Source organism: Pimephales promelas, chromosome 14, assembly GCF_988280905.1.
Source record: "Pimephales promelas chromosome 14, fPimPro1.hap1.1, whole genome shotgun sequence".
Lineage (NCBI taxonomy): Eukaryota > Metazoa > Chordata > Actinopteri > Cypriniformes > Leuciscidae > Pimephales > Pimephales promelas.
Genome location: NC_142782.1, coordinates 21,058,230 through 21,071,502, shown reverse-complemented (window position 1 = coordinate 21,071,502; position 13,273 = coordinate 21,058,230). Strand labels below are relative to the sequence as shown.

General features: G+C 39.8%; 1 long non-coding RNA gene across 1 annotated transcript; it reads left to right on the top strand.

Annotated features, from left to right (window-relative positions):
- Window positions 1–133: 133 nt before the first annotated feature.
- Window positions 134–12,863, top strand: LOC148973720 (uncharacterized). The gene is made up of 3 exons (XR_016146509.1): window positions 134–685; window positions 3,691–3,892; window positions 12,712–12,863. It is a non-coding gene; the product is annotated as an uncharacterized LOC148973720 (long non-coding RNA).
- Window positions 12,864–13,273: the final 410 nt, after the last annotated feature.

Below are 13,273 nucleotides of genomic sequence, written 5' to 3'. Positions count from 1 at the left end.
ACATTATTTTATGAAACTCCATACAGGCGCATGGTGCGCTCTCTGGTGGTCAGATCAAAGATATACACCAATTCTTGAAAAGTCGGTGTTCGTTTCTGATGGCTGTAGGCTGTTTCATTTCTATTGTCCATTTTGCTTTTGCTTTTGCTTATAAACAGGAATTCAGGCAATTACACAAAATAGGCCTAGTATACGGTGTTTCACGCCGCGGGTAACTGAAAAAAGACAACACTGGAACAAGTTTTTTTTTTTTTTTTTTTTTAACTGATAAGATTTCATGAGGGCTAACTTTACTCTGGTAACTTGTGCGTGTTTCCCACAAATATGTTCTTGCATCCCATTCGCAGATAAACTCAGGTAAAATATAAGTTTTATTTTAAAAACTAGTGCAGCGAAAACTAATTGGGAATATGTAGGCCTAGCGCTATATACCCCAGCAATTTTGCTCCGGTGGCAGTTGGTAATTGTGGTCACGCCATCTCTTAAAGGGGTTGGTATCCGTTTCACAAGAGGTAAACAAGCCTTTAATGTCCCCGGTGTGTATATATGTGGAAGTTAGGTGGACCTACAAACTGGAAGGTTGGTGGTTCAATCCCCGGTTCCAACTGAGGAAGAGTCGAGGTGTCCATGAGCAAGACACCTAACCCCAGCTGTATGGCGAACCAATGCAGTGTCTAAGCTCCAGGTAAATTTTACACAACCTATGAATATGTTTTGAGTGTCGGCCTGCCTAGTCCATTTATTTATTATTTAAAGAAAGGAGTTTTCGCTGTAATTTCATCAGTCGCTAACTAAAAAACACATACTTGTCCACTTTCTTTATAATCTATTCACACTTTAAATAAAATAGTTTTGATTGTCATAAAGGAAAGAGTCAACACAATTGTTCCATGGGTCAACATTTTTTTTTCTACTTCTAGCCTATTTAGAAAGTGGAAATGGTAAAATAATTGTTCTTCTGCTGCCACCTACTGATTAAAGTGTTCATCTCATCTCATTCTGTTAAAGGTCCCTCTTCGTGATCCCATGTTTCAAACTTTAGTGTAATTTTGTTGCTAGAGTATAAATAGTATCTGTAAAATTATAAAGCTCAAAGTTCAATTTGGACTACATGGAACGCCAATTTGGCCTACAGCAGGGGTCGGGAACCTATGGCTCGCGAGCCATATATGGCTCTTTTCAGGATTTTATATGGCTCTCCCAATTTTCAAATGCTGACTGAAAAAGTCTCTCAAAAAGTAAAATATTAAGAGACAATTTAAGATGCACCATGCAGCACTTGTTAATCACTTGTTTATGATGCCCGTTTCTCAATCTGTGTGGTGTCATAACACCGGACGAGAAGCGTGTTAGGACAGAAGTATCGCACACCGGACGAGAAGCGCGCGCCGCGTCTAAAGAGGTATTGAACACCGGACGCGCAAGTTTATGGCCGGCAATATTGTAATGTTTAAACTAAAGACATTATGGAATTAAGATAATGTCTGTACTATGTTATAATTGTACTGTACAATTAAATACAATCGTTGAAGCCTGCAGAACACTTTACCTCAGCAATTCTCATTTAAGCAGCTGATTTCTGAAAATGAATGTAAAAGTAAATATAAATTGCAGCACACAGTGAAGTCAGTATGTAGCCTACATTAACGACGGTTTGATACAAATAAAAGTACATTTTATATAAAACTATGTAAATGGCGCTCTGTGGCAAAGCAGGATTTCGAACAAGGTTCTGCTGAGCCGTTGCTGGGCGCCGCGGACAGACACTGAATGTGCCGCCGGTCACCACTCCTAGGGGGCTGTTAACACCTGGCCACTTCATGCGTTTTCTCAGATCGGATAGCTATCTGATTTATCAAAACGATTCCATTTACACGCTGGTCACATAAATGTGTTTTTGCAAAACGGATATAAATCCGATCTTCAATTCACGCGCTATGCAGATTTAATGAAGTGCGCGTCACCGAAAGCAACCGATATGAGCCGAAATTTGATCTTTGGCTAATTTCAAAAAAAGCAAAGACAGCAATAAAGAGAGCGGCAACAGTCCTGGTAAGATCATTTCTTTTCTTTAGACTACTTTTATGGTAGTGTTAATCGTCTGCATCTTACTTTCACTTTGATTTGCGATGCGGCGCGTTGGCTTGGCGTTCAGCTGCTCATCTGAGGTAATGCGTGTCGCAGTAGCGTCGTCATATCTGACTAAAATAGCATGACATATAGCCTATAATACGCTCTCACACGTTTATTTCTTAGCATTTTTGGGAGGAGTAAAATTTACATGTGGTTTCAACAACCAGATGCATTTTTACACATGTCCAGTTTCGTCTGGAATGCGGCCCAGACCACCTCCTGAAGTGGTTTGAGCGATCGGATTCAAATCCGTCTCAAATGCGTTTCGGGGGGGATTTACACCTGGTCTTTTCACGATCGGATCGCTATCCGATCTCAGAAAACGCTTGAAGTGGCCAGGTGTAAACGGCGGAGTCATAGGAAATAAAGTGTTTGAATTTTAAATGAGGCGCTGCGCTTCTCGTCCAGTGTGCTAAGAAACCAGCATGTCAGTGAACAAAATATCAGAAATCCCAAGTCTCCCGGAAGCATATTGAGCGTCTCCGGTCTCCCTGATGCCCGAAAATTAGTTAACATCTCCCGGAATAGAGCGACATAGAACATGCTGCGCGCATAACACGCGCGTATGTTATGTGTCTCGCGAAAGCTAGTCAGCCCCACCCCACACACAATTATTTTTTATTTTTTATTTTTTTTTGTGGAAAAAAGTGTTGTTGTAACGTTATATAACTACCAGAACTGCTACTAGTGCAAGTCGTATATTACTACTGTTGTTATAGGCCTATTACTGTTGTAAATTTGTCTAATATACGAGTGTAAACTTTGCTCTGGCTCTTTTGAAAAAATTCTCAATTTTGTTTAGTTTTTTTGGCTCTTCTTGGTAAAAAGGTTCCCGACCCCTGGCCTACAGGAATGCTAGCAAGTCTATTTGATGGGATATTTACATCTGGAAGACGTATTTTTAAGAGTGTTTGCTCATCTGCAATACGTCTATAGGACATTTTCTGTCAGATGTCAAATAGATGTTGTACACCCTGGTAGAGTACTTGGAGGTATAGCCTACCAGACACGCCGGTTGTGACAATAATAGCCATTAAAAAAAACAAAAAAACAAAAAACAACATGTGTTAGCAATAATCTTTCCCCTATGTCTATATGAGCTTACTGATATATAACATGTAAAACATTATAACATGTAAAACATTAACTTATGTAAAAGCTGTTTCTGAAAAGAAAGTGCTTCAACTGCTAAATGTATTTTTTATTTTGCCTTGAACCTGTATATAGGGATGTGTTACTCATATTAAACACTAGATGTCAGTCTTAACCTTAAAAAAAAGAAAATGTAGCCAGAAGTTTTGTAAATCATAAAAGATTTCCCATTAAATGCACTTTGCGATTTATGCTATTTACCATGTCTAATATAATTTTTAAAACCTGACCAGTTAAAAATGAGTATCAGTAGGGGCCTATGCTGTAGTTTTTTTTTTTATTCTCTACCCCCTATCTGCCTCTCACTGTGATAACGGGTGACATGGGTGGTTAGACGTTAAGAGTATGTCCGTCTGTGGTAAAGAGGATGCTTGAGGTTCTTATCAGTTCCTGCTTATGACCCAGACAGACTGGAGAGCCCCTCTTCAGCTGCCTGCCCTCCCCAGGATGAGTGCACCCTGCCGGGCCAACACTCCATCGTTACACCCTTATCTCCACCTGCGGAGGAATTCTCCAGCCATATATGCCGCTCTCCTACTACTGTGTGCACGACAGATGAGGCCAAGTGTGCTGTATAGCATCTGAGAATGCGTGTGTAGGCATTCGTGTAAGTAGTTTGAATGAAGGGTGTGTGTCTGTTTTGGGTCTCTTCCTCTGAAAAGATGTTAAAACTTCTCATCTCTTTCTGGCTTTGATGCTTTAAGACTCCATTTTTATAGACTGTTTGGACTGATAATCTCTGTTTACAAGCTTTACCTTTATTTACAGCGCTGTTTACGAGCTATTCTTCCTCTTAGTGTTGGGAAAGAAAGCAGGAAGGAGGAGGGAGGGAGAGTGGGAGATGAGAGGAGAGGAAAGAGTGTTTGTTGAGGAATGCAAAGTGGTGATGTGCAGGTTATGGTGTCTATGTGTGTTTGAGTGAGTGAGTGTGTATTGTAGATAGTAAAACTAGGAGAGTCATGAGAAGGTTAAGAGCAGTGTTGTACTTGCCTAAAATTCTCATGATAGATCAAAGGGGGTCTGTCTGGTCCCTCTTCTGTGTAACTCTGTCTGTGACGTGCTGATTTCTTTCTTGCATAACTAAAACTTTCATCCATCACAGTGACATGAGCTGATCCCTTTCCCTGAGCTTATCAGCTTTTAAGCTTATGTATCTTTCCTTGAACTGATCCCAATTTCAGTGATTAGAGCTCATCTCTATCAGTGACACTGATTTAAGCTGATCCCCTTTTTTGAGTAATGATGATTTAAGCAATTTTTTTTTTTTCTAAATTGTGAGCTGTGAGTTCATCCCCTTTTCAGTGATAGGGATTTGAGCGATTTTAGCTGATCCCAGTCCTTGAGCTGATCTCAATTTTAAATACAGGGATTTAATCCAATCTTTTTATCAGTGACAGTGTTTTGAGCTGACCACTCTTAATCATTTTGACCCTTTTCAATGACTCTGTTTTGAGCTGATCCCTCTCTCCTTAAGCTGATCCTCTTTTCAGTGAAGTGATTTGAGCTGATCTCTACCTGAAGTTCTCTAGATTACAGCGACTTGAGCTGATCTGCATTTCAGAGGAGTGATTCGAGCTGTTCTCTATGTCAGTGTCAGTGATTTAATTTGACTGTGATTTTTTTTTTTTCAAGAAAGTACCATAGACATAATAAATTATAGAAAACTTGTTGACCGCTAAAATAACTTGCTACTGACAATATAAACTATTGACGGATCACTCCTATTGGTTGTCACTCCCAAAAGTGGCTCTTCATTTGCATAAAGTTAAATCTCAACTTTGTCGCATCGCTTGACACGCCTACAACCTGTCGCCAATGGTCACATTTGCCTGTGTTGCCGGGAATTGCCAGCTCTTCATTTAAATGAATGGGATCATGTGGCTTTGTTGCTGCGTGTCACTGGCAATGTGAACGCAGCTTGATAGTAATTTGAGGTGATTTCTCTCTTTTATCTCTCTCTTGATCTGTGCTTGTGACTTTAGCTGAACTCTTTTCTTGGGCTAATTCCTCATTCAGTGACTGTGATTTGAACTAATCTCTCTCTATAAATGATTTACCAGATCTCTGTCCTCTGATACAGTGATTATAGCTGATCTATCTATAATCTATCCATGACAGTGATTTGATTTTCCATCCATCTTCTTCAGTTTTGACGCATTTTTAGTGACTGATTTGAGCTGAATTGATTGAGCTGATTTGAACTATATCTCTCTCTATAAATGATTTAGCAAATCTCTGTCCTTCCTTGAGCTGATCCCCTTTCAATACAGTGACTCATGAGTTCACATAATCATAGTGTAGATGCATATTGGCATGCTGTTTGAGGAGACGGCTGCTAGATCGGAATTTGGTCCGAATCCAGAGTACTCCTCCATATTCATGAGGAGGAGTTGGGGTTGTAAACTGACATGGGATAGAGGTGAGTCGGCTATAGGCCTCCTCCCGTGCTGCGTCTCCAGAACTTTGTCATTTTGATCTCTATCACTCTACCACAGTGACTTGAGCTGATCCCTATTTGAGTGACAATGATTTAAAGGGATACTCCACCCAAAAATAAAAATTCTGTCATCATTTACTCTCCCTCAAGTTGTTGCAAAGCTGTATGAGTATCTTTCTTCTGATGAACACAAAGGAAGATATTTTGAAAAACGACTGGAACCAAACAGTTGTTTGGCACCATTGACTCCCATAGTAGAAAAAAAAATACTATGGAAGTCAATGGTGCCCCACAACTGTTTGGTTCCAATCATTGTTCAAAATATCTTCCTTTGTGTGCATCAGAAGAAAGATACTCATACAGCTTTGCAACAACATAAAGGGTGAGTAAATGATGAATTTGCAACAACATAAAGGGTGAGTAAACAAAGAATTTTCATTTTTGGATGGAGTATCTTTTTGAGTGGATCTTTATTTCTGCAGCTATTTGAGCTGATATCTCTCCTTGAGCTATTGCTAATATCTGTATTTAAGCAGATTCCTCTTTTTGAGCTGATCCCCCTTATAATAAATTAATTTGTTTTGAGCTGATCCTTCTATCGGAACCAATCCTATATATGACTTGAGCTGATCCCTTTTTTCAGTGACAGTGATTTAAGATCAGCTGATCTCTCTATTTGAACTAATTTTTTTGTGTTTTTTTTAAAATAATAACAAGTCGGATGACAGCATGAATACCAATAAAAAAATGCTACTTTCCTGTTATCCGGACCCCACCTCAAAAAAACAGTAAAATAGAATTTTTTGGAAATAGTTTATTCCCCATTCATCCAATAAGCAATCAACAAAGCAATATAAGATCATGACAATACTTGTGGTGGCCAATGGATCTTCACTTCTTCCAGGATAGCATCGAAGGGGTCCTCTTCTCCAATTGAGCTCCTCCACATGAATTCCGTCAGGTATGACTTTGTTGTAGCGATGGTTCACCTTGAAATGCTCGAACCCGGCCGCCTCCAGCTCCTGCGTCTTGTAGCCTAACCCTAACCCACCCTAACCTTGATAACAGGAAAAAAATACTGCTTATTAGGCGGGAGTTGGAAACAGTGATTTTGGCACGTATTTGAAATTTTATATGGTGGGGTCCGGATAACAGGAAAACACAAAGGACACAAGGGTAAATTAAAGGAACATACAAATAAACCCCAGCAGCCAATTGCAGCACAGGATAATGCATCATCAATATAAAACAAAAAAATTTAGATTTTAGAGCTTGGGCTGTACTACTCCAATGAGAGACCGTTTGTATTCTATCTAGCCCCATTAATCTTTGCAGTGCTGCGTTCTAAACAGGCAATTTAATGAAAAGACAGCAGCCAGAATCTTCTAAGATCCATGTCAGGAGTGAACCATTGTTGTATAATTGTTTTTTTTCTTTCGCAGAAGTGAAACCAGAAATTAACAATCTTCTCTGAACTATAGTAAAGTTGTATGAAGAATCATCATTCAACAACATAAGACAATAAGGATAACACGAAACGAGCGGTTTGTGTGAGAAAACTAACAGGATTTATAACGTTTTTACCTTTTCTACAGCCACGTCCAAGTGATCTGAGGGCGCGGGCGCTTTGTGGCCGTGGTAATGAGGTAAAAACAACATAAATACTGTTCGTTTTCTCACACAAACTGCTCATTTCGTGTCTTAGGCCATCAATGTGTCCTTGCATTTACGAGTCATTAAATGGTGTTTAATTTGGACTTGTCTGTGCATGCTCTTTGAGGTGGTGACCCTAGACCTCCATTATATGACTGACAGACAAGAACAGTTATTTGAGCTGATTTCTCTGTATGACAGTGACTTTAGCTGATCCCTCTCTTAGTGACAGTGCTCCTTTTCCTGCATAGTTCAGACTCTCTCTGTGGCAATGACTGATCCCTCTTCTATGTAACTCTCTCGACTATTTTCTGCTCTAATAGATGGTAAACGTCTGTGTGAACAGAGCAGTGGGATCCAGAGCAGAAAAAAATGTTTACAACACTGTGATCTATCGACCATTAACAACAGGCTTAAAGCAGCCAACCCACATATCTCAGCATAACTCTGCACACCATGGAGAATATCACTGCATGATGGATTCACCAGTGTAAATTTGAGTGCTTTGTGCATGTGTGTGTTTAGTATATATGTGTACTACTGGAATGGTTGGATTGCTTCTAGATTACAGAAATGTCATTACATAAGACAGAGCTCTTTTTAAGTGTATGTGTGACTTGCCTGTCTGTCTGTGTTGGTGGGTGGAGTAAGGTGGATTGACTCATATTAGCATAACTAGGGCTCAGAATTATTAAATGGTTAGTTCACCCAAAAATGAAAAGTCTGTATATAGTTATCATTAAAACTGAACATTTTATATCTGGAGGCCTATATCTTTGGATGTTTATTTAGTCATTTAGCATAGATGCTCTCAAAGCTAATAGGCCTAATGATTTCTGCAGTGATTCAGTGCAGCTGGACCCAAAGCTTCGTGGTAGGGCATTTCACAATTTAGTTTTAGTTTTTAAAGTTTTTTTTTTTCCAAACATATCACAAATGAGTACAAAAAAACAAAAACATCATATCAAAATCAGAGGCCATCACCCACAGAATTCACCATGTGTTTTACTGTAAAATCCAGCATGATTGAAGATCTTTATTACTGTAAGATACAAGGCCTGAAAAATGATCAAATAGTTCAAAGGAACTGGTATTAGTATTGATTTGGTATAAGTGATTTGAATTGGCCCGCGGAGGGAGGAGATTCTTAAGCCTAAGGTATGGGAAGATTAAAAAACAACAACAACACGAGGGTAGAAGAACTCGAACAAATAAAAAGCAAAATACAGAGATGCCAAAACATCTGCTTGTTAAAGCAGCACTTTGCAAGATTTTCGTTTTTGTCACACTGTGACCCCTAGAGTCGCTGTGGAGTACTTGTACAGTCGTAAATAGCATTCACGCAGAGATGTCTCTGCACTCACGGCCGGATCCCCTCCCCATGTATACCGGTACCTGTTCAGTAGGATGGAAGCTGTAACGAGTGGAAATAAGGTGTGGCCCCTTTAAGAGCTGCGCCCTGTTGAACTGTCGGCAGTCTATATTGTATGTGCCTCGACCACCGCATGTATACGGTGCCACTTCGAGACGCACAACATTCAACCCGAAAATAGTCATATAACCATTGCAATAACTCTGAAGCTATTCAGTTAAGGTAAAAAAAACTGCATAGAGCTGCTTTAAAAGAGAATAAACATACCAATAAGGTAGCAAAGATCCCAAGAAGGCCCAGAGCTATTTTATCATATATGCAATAGAATAAAGGTATGTTTACACAACTAAAAACTGAAAACTTTGTATGCGTTTTGGCCGTTCATTTACAGAACAACCGTTTTGGGGGTTTGAAAATGCAAGCTTTTGAAAATGTGCAAGATACCTTTATGACCGTGAATTTGTGAAAATGGTTTCTCTGTACTAAGTGGCATCGCCAACTACTGGCCTGGCATGCATAGTACAGCATTTTTGTTGTATTTGCAGATCCGTGGGACCGGTGTTCGCTTTGACAACATTGTCATTTGTTTTTAGTACATTAATGTACTACAAATCAGCTTGATGAAAATGTGTGATCAAATGTGACTAAAGCAAGTCAAAATACTTGTTGAGTTCAGTGTTTATATTTTTCTGAAGTAAATAGTTTAAAGTAACAACATTACTAACATTTTTTCAGTAGCATCACAGCAGGTTTTATGGTAAAATAATACTTTTATCAACTGATTTTAAATGGACACTCCACTTTATTTTGGAAATAGGCTCATTTTACAACTCCCCCAGAGGTAAACAGTTGAGTTTTACCGTATCCGAATCCATTCAGCCGATTTTCTGATATTTAGAAGAATATCAGTAACCAGACAGTTTCTGGTCTCATTGACTTCCATAATGCAAAATATACCATGGAAGTCAATGAGACCAGAAACTTTTTTTGCTGATATTTTACTGATATTCTGTTTTGTGCTTTATTGCACGCATATTTAAAACTGACTGAACTCAAGCAAAACTGCAAGGCAATGTTAGAAACCAAATTGTTTTAGTGAATTGGTTAGTCAGTTTAGGTAAATTAACAGATTTATAAAAAAAAAAATCACTGATTGATGTGCTGCACAGCATTTTATTTTATTTTTTCTCAACTGTGTGTTTTGCTGCACTGAGTAGGATAAGCTAAAGACTGCCTGAAGACTGATCACTGAGTTTTCATTATCTTAGAACTGATGTGTTACACGCCTGCATGCAAAGATATGCTGCTGTTATCAATGCAAGGCCACAGGGTCAGACAACACCTGAAATAGGCAAACACACACACATTTGCACACACAAACACTCACTTGATAGCAAGGGCTGGTGTGAAAAGTGAGAGTTGGCAGGTGAAAAGAAACAAATGTCAAGTAGTAGAAATCAGAACAGCTGGAGAAAAATGATTTACACACTACTGGAGTGCGTGTGTGTGTGCGTGTCAAGCATCAATATTGCTGGGCATGTTGGTCGAGCAGTTTCGCTAGCTAAATAGCACATTTAACAGCACCAAACCAGCACTAATCGGCATAAACCCGCATAGATCAGAGAGGAAATGGACATGCCTGCTAGACATAAACTACACTGATCACAAGTATGCCAACACACATAAGCAGTGTGCTGTTCTATGTTGTGTGTTGCATGTGTCTCTCTGTGTGCTCTCAGTTTGCTGTTCGTGGGTGTGATGAGGTGTAAAGTAACGCAGCCAGTTGTTTACAAACAGACGTGCGGCTTGACAGGGCGACGCTCTCGTTGTTTGTGTTTTGCGTTCCATCGAAGCTGGCGGACACTGACCCAGGGCGAGAGGAGTCGGCAGAGAGCGGGGAGTGTTTGAAAAGATGCAGATAAGTGGAGAGCCACATTCCGCACGCTGACCGGAGGCGTCTGAGAGGCACAACACTCTCACAGGAACACTCTCAGAAAAAAAGGTACAAAAGCCATCACTGGGGCTGTACCTTTTCAAAAGGTACACTTTTGTAACAAAGGCTGCATATTGGTACCTTAGTGGTACATATTAGCACCTAAAATGTACATATTAGCAATTAAAATGTACATATTAGCACCTAAAATGTACATATTAGCTCCTGAAATGGACATATTAGCACCTAAAATGTACATATTAACACCTAAAATGTACATATTAACTCTTAAAATGTACATATTGACTCCTAAAATTTACTCATTAGCACCTAAAATGGACAAAAGTTTACCTTTTGAAAAGGTACAGCCCCAGAGACAGATTTTGTACCTTTTTTTCTGAGAGTGAACAAACCCAGCCTCTGCTTTGACTCTGATGGACTCGGTAAAGAAAACATGCTGTGACTGGATAACCGTTTTGCATATTATAATGAGTTTCAACTCACCCGTCGGTGCACGTGGGGGAAGTTGTTTTGAAAACGTCCAATGTTGTAAAATGTTAACCGGAATGATTCGCCCATACATGTTCGACCCAGAGTTCGTGTGTTGCACAATTCCTGTCAGATTCGATATAGACGGCACAGTACCGTTCTTTTCTCTTAATCGGTCTGCAAATCCAGTCTTGTTTACAAAACAATCCTCAGTGAAATGAAGCGAACTGACGGACAATGTTTTACCTCATCAGCTGGAACGTCATTAAAAATAAAGTTTATCCATGCAGTCCTGAATCCAGAGGAAGCATATACAGCGATTGTATTCTTCCGCAACCAGGCGCTGCACAATATTTTGTATTGCTCGGTAGCTCGATCCGGTTTGTCATCACGAGGTAGGCATCTATGTTATTTATGCGTGAAATGCGCAAATCGGTGGGCGGGCGGGGCTAAACTGACCGTGTTGAACCAGGCGTTGATCTTCTTCTGCAGGGGTGGTGTTTTATCCTCTTTGACGTCATAGTTCCCCACTTTTAAAAACGAGTCGTTTGCTGGGGCTGGTGCTAACAAGGCCGTTTTCAGTTCTGAAACTTACAGGATATTCTTATAATATGATGACCTCTTAGATGTCAAAAGCTCAAGGAAAGTTTGATTTCTCAGTTGATCACCCCTTTAAGTTTTCTCTTTAAAATCGTATAATTTCCTATTAATTCAAAAGAATATGAGTGAATACCAATATGATGGTGCGGTGGCTTCACTTTTTGACGTCATTTAGCAATCCAGTCATTTATATAGATCAGTGTATATCACACATTATTTCTTGTTATTGTGAATATATTTCTCAAAATGTAAGAGAGTCCCGCCCAAACTCACACCATTGGTTGTGCCGACGTTGCTGCTTCTGGCTTGTTGAGATGCTCAAACAAACAGAGCGGTGTTTTGATAGCGCCACAGTGTTTACCCTTTTCAGGTAAATCAACCTACAAACAGCTTACTTTTTCTTGTCTCTGTATATCAAGCCGGGACAGGAGACGGTAAGTGTATGTGAAAATGAGGAACACACAGCAAGCAAAAGCAGCCTGACATTACAAGCTGTCAAATCACAACAGCCACATCACAGAAAGAGAGAGAACAAGACAAAAAGGGTCCGTACCGAGGGACCACCGAGGGTTCTATTAAAAGCACATGGTGGGTGGGGGGCAGACTATATTCTGGTTTAGGGGCTGTGGAACAGCACGACCAGGCCTCTAAGATCTGTGTAATCTACAACAGACCAGACCACCTAAACCTCCGACCTCCCCCTTCTCTCTTTCATCTTCCTCTCTTCTCTTAGTCTAATCTCGCCTTAGAACACATCTTGGTCATTTTAAACCATTTTTTTTCTCATGATTCCTTCATGATAATGATTTATTACCTCTCATCATATCAATCTTGCAGATATTTGATTTTCACTCAAGTATGAGGTGCAGATCGGCATGGTAGAGTGATCTGGTCAGTGGCCTATCTTTCGCTCACTCTCACTCTCTTTTTCTCTCTGGCCAGAGTTGGGTAAAAGTTTTTTGGCCTTCTCAGCGGCTGACTTCATTTGAAATGGAGAACGGTTTCACGCTGCTTGCAAAATCATAACTCAGGCAGGCAGGAGGAGACGCCAGAAACGAGGCCCAGAGATTCGAGATGCTCAGTCAGTCTTCTCTGCAGGTACAGAAAACACCAGTCCAGCTCAGGTCAGAGGGTCCAACCTGCTTACTCACACAAACACACTGTCTATCTATCTATCTATCTATCTATCTATCTATCTATCTATCTATCTATCTATCTATCTATCTATCTATCTATCTATCTATCGTTCTATCGTTCTATCTATCGTTCTATCTATCGTTCTATTGATCTATCATTCTAATTATCTATCGTTCTATCTATCGTTGCAACTATCTATCATTCTATCGATCTATCTAGCGATCTATCATTCTATAGATCGTTCTACCGCTCGATCTATCTTATCGATCTAACAGAAAACACCAGTCCAGCTCAGGTCAGAGGGTCCAACCTGCTTACTCACACAAACACACTGTCTATCTATCTATCTATCTATCTATCTATCTAT